This window comes from Amblyomma mixtum, chromosome 5, assembly GCF_055824585.1.
Source record: "Amblyomma mixtum isolate Tamu chromosome 5, ASM5582458v1, whole genome shotgun sequence".
NCBI lineage: Eukaryota > Metazoa > Arthropoda > Arachnida > Ixodida > Ixodidae > Amblyomma > Amblyomma mixtum.
This window is the reverse complement of record NC_143016.1, coordinates 185,357,448-185,373,310: the sequence shown is the minus strand read 5'-3', so window position 1 is coordinate 185,373,310 and position 15,863 is coordinate 185,357,448.

The following is a 15,863-nucleotide window of genomic DNA, read 5'->3' as shown; positions in this document are numbered from 1 at the left end:
CCGAGTTGCTGGTAGAAGTGATAACTGCGATACAAGCAAATTTCTTCCTGATGCCCAGTACGGCTGGCCTGCTGTCTGCTAGCTCCGCTGTTGGAGGCGTCGCAGAAATCGATCATGTCTTTATTTTATTATGAGACGAGAAGCACAGTAAAACGGTGACGCGAGTAGCCCCTTTACTACAGCGCTGGCCAATTCCGAAGCGCCCTCAGCTGCGGCATCGATGAAAAACAGTTAGGCTTAGCGACGACTACGGCAGCCAGGGAGAAACGTTGGACGGGGGGCAGCGCAGTTAGTCGCTCGGCGTGTCCGCGGGCGGCGTCGTTGCCGAAAGCTCGACTGTCTCGCTGATTGGTTCAGCGGCTTGCGTCTCGCAGTCGCAAGGCTGGAAAATCGAGCAGCGAGCAAATTGCCTGCGCGTCGTCCGCCACTTCTTTCGAGAACGGTAGGGACAGGCTCACCGGCTCTCCGAAGACCGCGGCCGCATACTCGCGTGTTCACGGAGAGTGGACCATCCTGTATACATACGCCTTTGTTTTGGTTTTACATTACGGCCTTCGTACTACCTCCTTTTTGTTTCGCCGAGACGGCGTCTGTCGACGCGGAGATCGCGCCTCGCGCAACTCCTGTCGCACTCGAACACGAAGCTAGCAGGGCGTCCGCTCCGGCGGCGCGCCTAGTTTCCGCGGTCGCCGCTGCGGCGCTGGCGTCGCGCTCCCGAGGGATCACTGGCATTCCAATCGCAAACTGGGAGGTGGCAAATCTACGCGCTCCGACGCGCTCCGTACGCGATCCGACGGAGCGGTCTCGATCTGCCATTGGAATTCAGCATTAGTCGGGCGCGCCCGGGCGGCGGCTACCGCCACTGGGGTACCAAACTAGGGACCTCCACCTAGTATTTGTAAGGATCGGTCCCTTACGGGCCGATCCCAACACCTCCTGTTCTGAATAAATGTTTTCACCACCACCACCACCCGTTCAGCGCGATGCCTTGCCATTTGAACGCAAGGTTTTTTGAGGAAAGGAAATGGCGCAGTAATTCTCTGCCATCTCGGTGGACACCCGTACCGCACCGTAATGGAAGGGGGGAATGCCACCACCCGTTCGGCGCGATGCCTTGCCCTTTGAACGCTGCGCTTCTCCCCCGGGCCCCTGTGCGCTTGCGCGGCTTTGCTTCGATGCGCGAAGCACGTATGACAACGAAGTGTATCGTGGCATTTATGTGCTTTTTGCACGCGTTATTAGAAATCGGAAATTATAATTACGTGTATTATCAAACGCACAGAGACTGATATCTTGATAAACATTGAGAAGGCACTGGCAGCAGTTATTTTTTGTGACTCCTTTGGAGACCAACCGACGCTTGCATGCCGGTCGCGTAGGAGGGCTTAGAGAGTCTCGTTAAGTCTCGTACGGTGCCCGGATGTTCTCGTTTCAGAGCCCGGATGTCTGGAATTCAGTGCCCAAGTGAGTGGATTTCAGTGCCCGGATGATGGCTCTCGGTCTCGGCGTGACGTCACCACACTGCCGACAACGGGGGCTAAAAGCATTTCATGCTTAAAACTGCGCTTCTTGTGGCTTCGCCGGGCACCGTACTTTTCAATCTGGCTCGAGCGCTGTTGGGTTTGGGATGCCCCCCCCCCCCCCCTCTTGCCTGGGTGGATTAAGGCAGCGGACCCTGACCGGCGAAGGCCGAAGATGCGGCGGGGGCCGGCAAAGACGGCAGCAGCGGCAGAAGCAGCGGCGAAGGTCAAAGAGGGGTGCTGTAGCGCCTGTGATGCCTCCCCTCCTGCCTAAGTGTATTAAGGACCGTGGGACCACGGTGGCAGCGGCGAAAGTCAAAGACCGCCGAAGGCCGAAGATGCGGCGACGATGGCGGCGTTCCGTGGCCGAGTCGACCCTCGGGTCAACGAACAGAGTGGTGGTGTGCTGAGTGAAAGACAGCAGTGTTTAATTACTGAGCCTCTACCCTCTCCCATCAACCGAGCTGCGGGAGAGCCCCACGGCCCAACGCCGCCCTGCGGTACCTCCGGAGTGCACGTCTGCTCATGCTATTGGACGTCATCCTTCGAATTATATTCCCCAGACAGGGATCTGGGGAATCCGTGCGTTATTTAACGGGTGTCGTTTTGAGGACTCCAGAGCTCTCCTGCTGACTCCTGAAGACGTTCTCTTTCACTGAGAATCCCTCTCAGTTACCCTTTTTGTAAATAATGTAAAATTCCTGCATAAACTTCTTCCTTCCTTGTTTTCTACTCGTAACCACGTCTCCCGCCTTCCTCGTCCCTTCTCCGGCCCGACCACGCTCACCCGATCCTAACAACTGGTTGCCAGCGGTGAGATAGAAGCTACGTCTCAACAATTGGATCGCTCGACGAGATGCTCAAGTCAAGTCACCGGCTCCAACGGACCCCGGCAGCTACGTGATTGACGGCATCTGCTACGCTTCCGAAAACCTAGAAATGGACGCGTCAGGTCACCGGCTCCAACGGACACTGTACTGTTCCCGGCGGTACTTAAACATTTCAACGCATTCTTTGATGGCACGTGCCAGTTCTGTGGGGAGGTGGCTGACACCTTCCACATGGTTTGGGCGTGTCAATCAAACCCATCCATCCCCCCCAACCCCAACCCCACCAGAGAGGACTGGGAGGCGGCCCTGCTCGGCTGTCAGGACCTAAAGACCCAAAAGGCCTTGGTTCAGCGGACGCGGGCGGCGTTGCTTGCCAATGGGGCCCCGGAATAGGGGCTCCACCTAGTATTGTTAGGGGAAAGGGCCAATAGGGCATACCCCAATCACCTCTCTGTAAATATTTATTGCATTATAAATGTTTTTCACCACCACCACCCCGGCAGCTACGGGACTGACGGCGTCAGCTGTATCTCGGCAGGGTGAGTGCCCGATGTTTGCCACTCGTTTCGCCAGACCGCACTAGCACAGGCAGATGTTAGTAGTGGGATTTTGGTTTTCTGGGAAATGAAAATTTGGCAGTTTTGTGTTTTGTTCGCTTCAAGTTGAGGGTTGTGTTTTAGTGGGAATTAGCGGCACGAGGTGCGTTCCGCGATGGACAAGTTCAAGGTAGAGGACCTCCTTGAAATTTTGGAAGAACTGGGCATTTCAGTGTACCCCGCTAAAACGAGAGAGGCGATTTTGGATGTCATGCGGGCGGAGGAGGTGACAGTCGAGGAGGCAGACGAGACGTGGGAGACGATTGTAGAGCGAAAATCGGAGCGAGAAATGCGAAGGCTTCTCCAGGAGAGAGAGAAGCGAGAGGAGCAGGAAAAGCGATAACTCCGCGAGGAGAAATATAAGAGGGAACTGCTTCAGCAGCAGGAAAGACGAAGGCTCCGAGAGGAGCAAGAAAGAGAATGGCAGGAGCAGTGTCGTACGAGACGCGCTGAGCTCGACGAACTGCGTAAACGAGAGCAGCAGGAGCTAGTGCAAAAGACTCAGTTTCTCAGATGGCGAAGGGCCCGAGATCGTCTGAGGAGTTACCGTAGAGGCGAGAGCTTCAGAGCTTTCCTCGAAAACTTTGAGCGAATTTGTAGGGAGGAAGAGCTGGACCAGGGCGAATGGTCGATGATGTTGGTGGCCGTTCTCCCTGGTGACGTCGGCGCCGTATTAGCGCGGCTGTCCGATGCGGATGCCGACGACTACGCTAAAGCGAAAAGTGCCCTCTTTCGCTTCTTCGGCATTCGTTTAGAGGCCGACTCAGATTGTAGTGATGGCAGCGGGCAGCGCTCCCATCAGTGCGTCAGCGACCAGCCAACGAGCCCTGCTTGGTCAGCTGCGCACAAAATAGTTGCTCAGAAGAGCAGTGACAGGGCAGCTGCAAGCCCAGAAATAACTGCCAGTTCCTCAGGAACAGGGACCGAATGTATAGGTCTAAAGGCAGACAAAAAGAGTAACAACGCCGCCAGTCGTAGCAAAAGCACCAAGAGTGTTTTGGTAGCAACTGCAGACAGTCAGGAAGAGAGTGACTTGGCTTGTTCTAGCCCTGAGACAGTTGCCGCTATGGCAAATGAGGCGGAGGTTCGGCGGAAGAAATACGGTACTGAGCTTGTAGGCCGCCGCACTGAAAGACAGCTTTCCGGGAATGAGCGCCACGGAGAGTTACCAGATATCAACGTTCAAGCGCCAAGTAAGAGCGCAGCGTTAGATATAAAGAGCGATGCCAGTCAGATTGTCGCTGGAGTCTGGAAGGTTGATGACGCCGCCCCAAAACGCCAAATTCAGGACAGCGAGCTGTTGTGCTCAGAGGAAACAGCAGAGGTCACGGGAGCGAGCGGTTGTGCAGGTGAGCCGTCGCCTGGCACTGTGAGCGAGGCACAAGTGGCTTTGCTGCGAGAGAAAGATGGCGAAACCGATCAGCCTCTGAAAATTGATGGCTCGACTAAGGCGAGGGCCGGCAGCTTAGCACCTGTTGGCCACGCGAGAACTTTCGACAGGCAAAGAAAGTCAACGGGCGAGGTTTCCGGGAGACGGCTACGCGTGAAGGCAGCCAATCTGTCTGCGAGAAGGGAAAAAGCGCGGATCAAGCTTCTGCATTTGAGGACGCCGCGTAATTCCTCGAAATTGCCACCGCGGCGCTCAAAAGTTCGCAAGCGCTGCAGAAAAACCCAGGCGGCTAATCATGCGCCCTCTGGATGTAAACCACCTGCTCCATCGAGAGACCGCAGAGGGGATTACAAGGCATGTGACGCGGGCGGCGTGCCAGGGAGAAGGGTGCGCGGTCGCCGCACAAAAGAGCGCCACAGAGGACCCGCGAGTCAGAGGGGGACGCAGCATGCAGGCAACCAAGAGAGGGGGAAGCGCCACTCTAGCACAGGCGGAACTAATCAGCCCCGCGACTTTTTGGAGACCTCGGCTGGTAGCCCGGCCGTCCGACCGCGACCACGCAGGGCGCGTCTGAAGAATAGGGATCAGGGGATCCCTTGAATCGCAGGACACTTTTCAGGCTTATTCCCGGGGCTAAGTGCTCCATGTATTTACTGTTTGCTTTTTTCATTTAATCAACTGTATAAAAAAAATGAAAGCAAACCAAGTTTTGAGCTTTTGTACCTGAGTGAATTTTGTACTTTTCGTTAGCTTTCATTGTTGTAATGTTACCTTGAATACTCTTGTTTTACGTAACCTTTGTATAGCGCAGTTCACTGTAGCGCGAACGATTTCCTTTGTGAGCTGTAATCTCACCCGCGCTATTATCTATGTTTTGTTCTTTGATGGCATCACTTAGTTGAGATTTGATGCGAATTGCCGTGCAGCAGGCATTTGTATATAAGTTTAGCTGCGCTGCGAAATGTGAGAGTGCCCGCTGAGGCACGAAGGTACAGCGAAGTAACTAATGGGCGAATGTGGCGCAGTCCCTCGCGTGGGTGCTGCGAGAATACTTCGAGCTGTAATTTTGTTGGGTCCGTTTCGTGGTTTTGCACGTGAACTTGAACTGCTCCGATTATTGCGTGCTAGTGTCCGCTGACACTCAAGCACGAGCGAGGCCACTTTTGGCCATCATAGCTTAGGTAGCTCGTGTAAGCTCCCAGAGATGCTACTGTTTAAGCCGAATTGAGTTTTGCACAACGTATTACTTCGACAGTGTTTGTTGTGCGATTTTGCAAGTAGCGTTACCTGCAGTATTTGTTACACGCTAGTGTCCGCTGACGCAGAGGCGCGAGCGAAGCCTCTCTTGGACATTGTAGCGTAGCTCGTGTGAGCTCTTAGAGGTACTACTTTGTGTAGCCGTATGAAGTTGCGCAGAATGTTTCTTCTGCGAGGTTGCTTGTGCAAGTTTCGCACATTTATGTAGACTCTGCAACTATGCAGAACGCAAGGAAGACGGCATGGGCAATTGTCGTACTTGAGAATAGAGGATAGCTTTGGGGCAAAATTGAAAGCCTCTGTCTGACCTCTCGGCTGATCCTTCCCTGCCCGGGTGACATCGAGAATCGTTTCAATTTGTTCGACCGATTCTAGACCCATTCTAATTTTCCCTCTGTTTCTCTAAGTGTCATGCATTATGACGACACTTTGAAGAGGTCCGAACACCTGAACCGTGCATCGGCTACGCACTTCGGGTTCGTTCAGAAAAATTTTGTTTCATTTTAATTTTTACTTAGAGTACTTAGAGGGATGGCTAGGCATAAGCAGTTTTGCTTTGGTTTTGGTCTGGCGGGGCGAGTGGGCTACAGACGGCACTTGCTTTTGTTGTGTGCGGCTTGGCGTTTGTGGTTCCGTTTGGCTCGCCTTCCAGAGAAATTCCGAGAACGGGACATCGACAGCCGATGAAGAGAGGCCTGGAATAGAGTGGAACGAGTGCCCCTCTTGCACGTCCTGTCAGCCGTGCTGCGTAGGAGCGGCTCATCTTCCGGACGCGTTGTCTGGTGGCGGGAGTGCTGTTGGGTTTGGGATGCCCCACTCCCCCTCTTGCCTGGGTGATTTAAGGCAGCGGACCCTGACCGGCGAGGGCCGAAGATGCGGCGGGGGCCGGCAAAGACGGCAGCAGCGGCAGAAGCAGCGGCGAAGGTCAAAGAGGGGTGCTGTAGCGCCTGTGATGCCTCCCCTCCTACCTAAGTGGATTAAGGCAGCGACCTTCCAGGACCGTGGGACCACGGTCGCAGCGGCGAAGGTCAAAGACCGCCGAAGGCCGAAGATGCGGCGACGATGGCGGCGTTCCGTGGCCGAGTCGACCCTCGGGTCAACGAACAGAGTGGTGGTGTGCTGAGTGAAAGACAGCAGTGTTTAATTACTGAGCCTCTACCCTCTCCCATCAACCGAGCTGCGGGAGAGCCCCACGGCCCAACGCCGCCCTGCGGTACCTCCGGAGTCCACGTCTGCTCATGCTATTGGACGTCATCCTTCGAACTATATTCCCCAGACAGGGATCTGGGGAATCCGTGCGTTATTTAACGGGTGTCGTTTTGAGGACTCCAGAGCTCTCCTGTTGACTCCTGAAGACGTTCTCTTTCACTGAGAATCCCTCTCAGTTACCCTTTTTGTAAATAATGTAAATATTCCTGCATAAACTTCTTTCTTCCTTGTTTTCTACTCGTAACCACGTCTCCCGCCTTCCTGGTCCCTTCTCCGGCCCGACCACGCTCACCCGATCCTAATAGCGCATATCGGCAGGCGTATGCCCAAGTAATGGCGGAGGCACCGCGGTTTGTGCACCACACACCAGATGGTGCTTAATTTTCTAAAGGGTCTATTAGATAGCATGAAGGGAAGAATGAAGATTTTGAGATGTGTGTGCTTTATTTTGTATATACAAATGTGCACACACTGAGCCATTGAGATAAAAATTTTGGAGTGTATAACATTTTGTTTTCGTAAATGTTTTGTGTTTTTTTGCAATTTCTAGGAACTGACAACTGTACAGCAACTCAAAGATTCCATAAAAAAGATAAGGAAATCAAACGCGTTCGGGAGGAGCTGCAGGGATGCCGTCAAAAAAATGATCGGCTAACATCCGCACTTGTTGAAAAGATTGGTGAGCACATATTTTTTCTCCACAAACCTGTTTGCAATGAACTTTTTCGTTCGTTTCTTGCTTCCATTGAAATGCATGTATTTTTTTCCTCAATTAGTAGAGTAGTTTAGCACTGTGGTTTCGATACAAGAAGTTTTAATGAGCACAGAAAGAAAATTTGGGCAAGTTCAACCACTTTGTAAAGTTAAAAAATTTTATTTGCAAAAATGTGAAATAACAAGAAGCAGTAGCTTTTTATTAGCACCACATAACGCTGAGGCCCTGTAGTAAACGTCAGGCAAACACCACAGGTACCGCAAACGGCACAGTTCATCCTCGTATATATGTTGTTTTGTTTCTGATCCTGTCTCCGGCAGATGAAATAGCTGCCAGCATCAATAAAAGCCCACAGCCAGCTGGCACCGTCATTGCCGAGTATGTAATGCCGGCCTCTTCGGATGCAGGTAGTGCTGTGTCCCTGTACAAGGATTGTACCATACTGACTTACTTTGTTCATTGCACCTGTCATTAGTAGTAGGGGCTGTGTTCCACAAGCAGATGGCAGAATCAATTGGAGGTTTTCATTTTCCAGTTGCTAGCGCAGTTGATTCTCGTGGATGTCAGTAGCTGAACAAGAAGCATAGAAACTGACCAGCAAGGGCAGTGCTGGATGGGGCTTTTCAGAGGGAGAATGTTAGCTTTGTGCAGATTCACTGGCAACTTCTGTTAGTGTGTAGTGGGCCTGCAGCGTCCTTTAAGACTGTCTACTGCTTGTAACGGATGTGTGATACCGTTCTGTATGCGAAGTGAAAAAAAAAGTGCAAATCACTTCCTTCTTATCATCCCACATTAGTTTAAACTGTAATGTCATCTAATCTCATGCTTACATACACAGGCCTTTCACCAGAAAGCGTCACCTCAGAAATTGGAAGTGCGCCGGGTATGTAGGAGAATGGTAGTTGCCGCTATAGAGTCCTAGTTTTGTCAGAGCAAGCAAATAAAACTAAACACCAATCAAACTCGGCCGAAAAAAATGTGCAATGCATTCGTGTCATTCCGTAGTGCAAACTTCAATGAGACCTTATGTTTACAGGCTCAGGTTTTCCACCTCAAATGATGGTGTTGGAGCATGGAGATGTGCCAGGTATATACATGAATGGTAGTTACTGCCATAGAAAACTAGCTTTGCCACCTAGCTTTGCCAGGGCTAGTAATTAGGGGGTAAAAACCGTTTAAAGACAGCCAAAAAAATTAAATTTAGTCTGATACTGCCCTCGTTATCATCCCACTGTGCAAACTGTAATCTAGTCTCGTGCTTACATCCACAGGCCTGCCACCAGAAATGGCCACGTCAGAAGTTGGAACTGTGCCAGGTATGTAGGTAAATGGTAGTTATTGCCATTGAATCCTTGTTTTACCATAGGAAGTAAATAGGGTACTGAAACCAATTAAACATAGCGAAAAAAAGCGATATTCACTGTAGTGTTGCTCTTCTGTTATCCGTTCGTGCAGACTGTAATCTAGTGATGTTCACGTATACAGGCCTCCCTCCAGAAAGGACCTCCTTAGAGCTTGGGACTGTTTCAGGTATGTCGGTGAAAGGTAGTTACTGCGGTTGTATCCAGCTTGTTGTGGAAAGGCCTACTTGTGGCACGGTTTTGACATCGACTAAAATGAAGATCCAGTGGGAACATGTAAAATGTAGTCTCTTGTTCCGCTTACTCTTGGTGGGGATAAAGTAGAGACAAGTGCAGCTGTTTCATCAGCGCAAAGGTCTTGCTGGTTAATTGGTTTGGGGGGTTTAGCGTCCCAAAGCAACTCAGGCTATGAGAGATGCCGTAGTGGAGGACTCCGTAAATTTCGACCACCTGGGGTTCTTTAACGTGCACTGACATCGCATAGTACACGGTCCTCTAGAATTTTGAAAGGCCTTGCATGGCTGCCGATGTACGAGTGGCGGCCTTTTCCGATCAGCCCATCGTGGCACGTTGCCGTTGATAGAATGCCACATTGCTGTGCTGTGACGTCACGAGTGGCCACTAAAGTAATTCCAACGTTTGCTCTTTATTAATTGTTGCGTTTGCAATGGATCTTCATTGTGAGAAAGAGCATTTAGAGATTGTTTAGAGTGGAAATAAAATATCTTTTAAATATTTGATCAGTCCAGTACATAGCTGTGAGTAAACATTTATGCAATGGAGGCATGTAATAAGTTTTTATAGCCTCGGAATTAGGTGTCTCAACCGCCTTAAATTTTGCTAACTCTGGTACTGTTCAAGGTGCAGATCATGCACGCGCATTGCAGTATACTTTTATTTATTCTGATCTTGTAATCTTTACAGATCAGTTCAGTGGACCAGCAGCAGAAACGTGTCATGGCGCATCTGCTGTCCTCCCATCACAAGCACATGCCGGGTCAATGGCTGCTGTTGCACGGAACTTCGACGTTGGTGGGCAGGTAAGCGTGACATGAAAGCAATTTGACATGTCGATGCCAACAGCTGCTGAACTGTCAATGGCAATTAGTTGAGCTGAAGTCATTCTCCTTATTGAATTGCCCAGTTGAGACGTAGGCAGACGGATCTTTTTCTTAAGGACCATGAAGTGAACAGTATACTGCAATACACGCAGCAGGATGACAAAAAGTACTGACATAGCACTAACAGCTAAACATTTATATCCGCGAGGTCGTGAATGAGTACACGGACAGCGTGACAGAGATTCAGAACACATGTGGCGAAAGCAAAAAAAAAAAGAACGCTAAAGATACGAGCAAGACAGTGTTTTTAGCTTCCCTCTGAAGTGGCAGCTCCTTGTGCACTATACCTGGGATATTGAAGACATGACAAAGTTAGCCAAAAAGAACACGCGCATGAACGAGAGTATGCGATTTATGTGCATCCTCTTTACTGTCTTATGTGCGTTCTTTTTGCAAAATTTTGTCATGTCTTACAAATTATGCCATCTACCCTGACAACATATTCCACATATTCCGGCTTTTAGGCTTTTATTATTCTTGAAAAATGCTTGCGACCAATTTTAATAACTGGAGCTGCAACTGGGGCCAGGATTATCCATCCCAGAAGAAAAGTGGATGTTTTTACTGAGGAACTCAACTGATACGAAATTCACTCAGGAGGCAGCCAGGATGCTGTGGAATCACGAAGAGGTTGCCGCTGTCCGTGGGCTAACTGGCCAAGCCTGCCGCAGCGTGCCTGGCTCCTCAACGAAGGTGCCCACTACTCCGGAAAAGGGGGACATATTGAAAAGTAAGTGAATTTTAATAGTAGCAATAATGTTATGTCGCAGATACAACTCAAGGATGAAGCAGCAATGCAGCTTAAAGGAGGCCCTCAAGCCAGCAGAATCGACCAGTTTTCATAACGCAACGGTTAATTAAAGAAAGCCATTGTTATTCCCCTTACATTTGCCACACACTGCGATTTCATGCTAGCAGGTTCAAAGGGATCGGTCAAGGGGGAGATCAGTCAAAGGGGGATGGAATCGGACGACGCCATTGGCTGGAGGGGTTCCTTTGAGGGGCATTTGCTGGTTGGCGTTTGAGTTGTGTCTGATTACGGTATACTGATTACAGTGCCAGTAATTAAAACTAATGTAATCTCAAATTAAATTGGCGACTAAGCAGACTTTAGTCAGGCGTACCCATTTCATCTGGAAAAGTACTTTTCCAGATCACTTTCCAGCTGGAATTGATTTTCGGTTTAATGTCATCACAGCTGGAATGGATGGTTGTCAGCTGGAAAGGCACGGTTTCTTGCTAGAAAAGTAAGGCTACGAGTTCAGTAATCCAGCTGGAAACGTGTGCTTTTCCGCCTGGGATTGGCTTCAGCTTTCATGGCATCACTACAAATTAGTCAAACTTCGGTGTAATGTACGTCAGTGTAATGAAGTATTTTAGTTTTCATAACTTTGTGTCTATAGAACATCATGTTCTTCCACTCAAAGGCACTTCTTTCTTCTGGATTTTTGCATGCAGTCTCCCTTATTTTCGCATGGTCAAGAATGGCTCTCCTTAACGTTAAGATTTCGCATTAGAATTGTAATAATTTATTTTCTTTTTCTTCTGGCTGCAAAGTCCCTTCTCGCGTTATATTCGTTGTCTCGTTATTTACGTGTAAATATGGTATTTCCTCTGCTGTTCTGCGCTTTCAGACCAAAGCATGTCAAAAATGAAATGACGTGGGCACGCATAGGTGGCGTAGCCACGAAGCGCTGCAACATACTGAAATGAAACTGGCCAGCTGTGTGCAGCTTCAAATATAGGTTTCTTTTTTTTTGTTTCGAACATTAAGGTTGTCTTTTTTTTCTGACCTTCTTATGTTTAAAAAATGCACTAGCAGTTACAAAACAAACCTTATAATTCAGTATTCAGATGTGTAATCTTGAAGCACCATTTATGAACTTCACAGTCATGGCTTTGGACTGTTTTCATCATCACACTTGGGCTTTCGAGTTTGACCTATGATGGCGATGCCTGTATTATTGGTTTCTCTTTTTTCCCTTATTACAGCCTTGTTTTCAGTAAGGGTTGTACTTTTGTGAATAGGAGCCAGTATTCTATAGATACAAGCAAACTTAAAAGTACATCGAAGAGAAATTGAAGTTGGCATGTATATATAGAATACCGCTGCCTGATCACAAAAACACCGCTCTTACTGGAAACAAGACTCACGTAAGGTGGACAAGAGCCCAAAATAAAACAACTGTATTGCTGCCACAGGCCAGTCTCGCAAGTACAAGTGTCCATGCGTGATGGCAAAATAGGCAAAAAGGTGCCACAGCCACAAATCTGAGGCCGAAAAACATGCGTGAAGGTTACATGTTTCTTGAGTATTGAAAAGTATAGAGGTCTTGTTTTGAAACCACTAGTTCACATTTATCACATGAGGAAGATCGAAGAAAAGCCAAAGACAGCCTGAATGTTAGAAGCCATAGAAAACCTGTAATTGGTCGCGCAGCAGGTGACCACCTGAGTTTTGGTATATTTTCTGGTGCCTTATGGCTATGTGCTTTCCACACCAACCGCAAAGTGCCTAAGCGCTCGTCGGAAGAAATTCGTGCAATGGCATGCACCTGCGACAAGGAAAACAGCCCTACATAGCTAATGTTCCATGCGCCTCCATGTTAGCAAACACACCACTCGGTGTGTTCGCTTCGTCAACATACCACAACCACCTCTATGACAGTGGCGGTTCTAAGGGGGGGGGGGGGGGGCGGTCACCTCCCCAAAAGCAGCCTTTGCACATCTTCCCGAACGTCCGTTTTCGGGCTCTCACAGGGCGAGATGTGATTTTTGACGTAGAACTGGAAAGCATTTGCGTCTGTGAAGAGTCAAGTAGTCTCCTACTTGGTGCGTTCACCGTGTTAGTGTCTGTCTTATTTCACACAATTCTACGTTCTACAGCTTATACGAGCAGAATTCGTAGTTATTGACGAGGTATAAGGGTCATGTCGTGCCCCCATCGTTGTCTTGCCTTAGAGCCAGCGCACCGACGATTGCGGCGCCTGCGGCGGTGCCATTCAGCAGCGGTTGAGGTGGCCAGCAACCTCCTCGGGGCGGAGGGGAGCCACTCATTCATGCTTTTATCCCACCATGGGTGAGCAGGCGGGCTTGAGTTCCCGCTTGCTCATCGCCAGGTAGTGTACGCGTGACATAAACGCTCCGTGGGTGCTACCTCGGACGTTACGCGACCGGGCGCCCCACCTCGGCCGCTCGTGCAGTGTGCCGGGCACGCAGTTAGTTCGAGAGATGACTCTGCGTACAATATGTCGTTTTTTGTAAATGATTTTGCTTACTGGCCGCTCGCGTGCTCTTATTTTCAGACAGAGTCTGGAAATTTGCGCGCGAGCGGCACGAACTTGATTACTTTTTGTATTTTGTAAATAGCGCACAAAGCTCTCCCCTGTCCTTACTTGCTATCGCTCCCCTCTATACTTCTCGCTATCCTCCCTTTCACCTCCGCCAGCTGCAGCTTGCGTGCTTAAGATATTATATAGCAATTTCCGCGGCCGCAACTTTCTTTTCTTTCAACTTTTTTTTTTAATTTTTCCTTTAAAATAAACCATTACCACCTATCCCATCATGAGACACAGCGACGCCAGCGGGGAGATTATCCCTTCTGTTGGCTTCACAAGGCGCACCGACCAGCTGCCGTGTCGAAGGGGACAAAGGTGGAGCAAAGCCCCTTCCCCGAATTTAGTAATGAAGGCCGCCAACCCCACTCGTGAAATGCACGGATAGGTGCCTTGACCTTGCTGGACCCACCGTGGCCGAACATCTCATTCGACGAACTTTCACCCTTTTATTGCTCCTCTCAGAAACACCCAGTCACGGGCAACACGTGAAATTTCTAATCCTACTCCCCGTGACAACCCTCATCCCCACCTTCTACGATTGTGGAAGCGGAGAAAACGTCTCCAACGCACATTAGCTACACAACCATACAACACACAGCTCCGCGACAGAATACAAGCAATCCGCAACGACATTATCTCCCACTGCAAGACACTCGACACCGAACACTGGACACGAACATGCGACCGCTTAGACGGAACTTTACATCAAAAATCATCCTGGTACCTTCTCCGCTCCCTTCTCGGACCTCAACCTCATCCCACACCCACTCTTGAACGCCTCTTCGCCTCCCATACTCCAACAGAGGTTTTCACTGACCTCCAACAACTTTATTTCGCACCCTCACAATCCTCTTTAAACTAACCATATCATGGTCCAGCCCTTCCCGCACTAGACATCCCCTTCACGCACACAGAACTTGACACAGCACTCGCGCGTTGTAACACACACTCTGCCCCCGGCGCAGACAAAATCACATACAAAACTCTCAAGAACCTTCCCCCTGAAGCCAACACATTTCTTCTTAATGTCATCAACGACGCCTGGACCTCTGGCACCCTGCCAGTGGACTGGACATCGTCCCTAGTCTCATTCATACCGAAACCCAATAAACCCTCCAGCATCAGTAACCTCCGTCCTATTTCCCTTACCTCCTGCGCGGGCAAGCTCATGGAACACATGGTGCTTGCCCGCCTCACTTCCCACCTTCAAGCCACCGACTATCTCCCCCACACCCTTATTGGATTTCGCCGAGCACTATCCACCCAAGACATTTTCCTTCTCCTTCAGCACACTTTCTTTAACTCAAATGCCTCAGACGCTGACATACAACCGTTGACATACGCAAGGCTTTCGACTACATATCACACGACCACATCCTCACCATACTAGCTGATACGCAGTGCGGACACAGCATGCACAATTACATAAGAGCTTTCCTCTCCCACCGCTCTGCCCGTATCCGCTACCTCGACAAACTGTCTAACCCAATCCCACTCACTCGTGGCACTCCACAAGGTGCCGTCCTCTCTCCCATCCTCTTTAACCTAGGCATGGTCCCACTCGCCCGGGCCTTAGCCGATATTCCCAACCTTCATTTCGTCTTCTATGCAGACGATCTCACCTTGTGGGTCACCACTGGCTCACCGGGAGAGGTCCAAACCACACTACAACATGCACTTAACACCATTTCCTCACACCTCTCCCAAGCGGGCCTGCAACCCACTCCGGAGGAATCAGAACTTTTACTCATAACACGCAGTAAATATCAACGGACGATGAACCCCTCCATCTCCCTCACACTTGCCGGACAGCGCATCCCCCGCGTCGAATCTTGTCGCATCCTGGGTATGCCACTAAACTCCAACACTTTCACCTCTGCCATCAATCAGTCCATACGCATATGCCACTCAGTAACACACTTACTGCGCCGCGTAGTTTTAAATCATGCCGGCCTCTCCGAGACACACGTCAGCCGCCTTGCTCAAGCGCTGGCTCTGAACAAATTCCTGTACTACATACCTTACTGCCCACTTACAAGTACACAACAAGACAAACTAACCAGGGCCCTCAATACACTATATAAAGCAACACTAGGACTCCCCCCTCAGGCTTCTACAGACACCCTGTACAGAACAGGCCTCTTCCACCCTCTTCAATCCCTCCTTAACCTGCACCGGGAGAGACAAATCATCCGCCTGTCCAGTACCCCAGCTGGACAGTGGATACTTTCCCAGACTCCCTACGCACCCATCTCTTTCCCAGACCGACCTCCAATCTATCCCCCTAACCTCCGCCTCGCACGCATTCCACGCAACATGTCCGCACACACACACGCAGGCCGTCGCCAGGCATACGCATACAACCACAAGCCACCTTTGGACGCTGCGACGGTGGCCTACACAGACGCCTGTCTCACGGAAACCGCGGGCTCCACAGCAGCCTTCTTCCTCCACCCTTCCCTCTCTACAACCAGCACTCACACAACCGGTCCATACACCTCCCCACCCTCCACGCTCGCCCTAGAA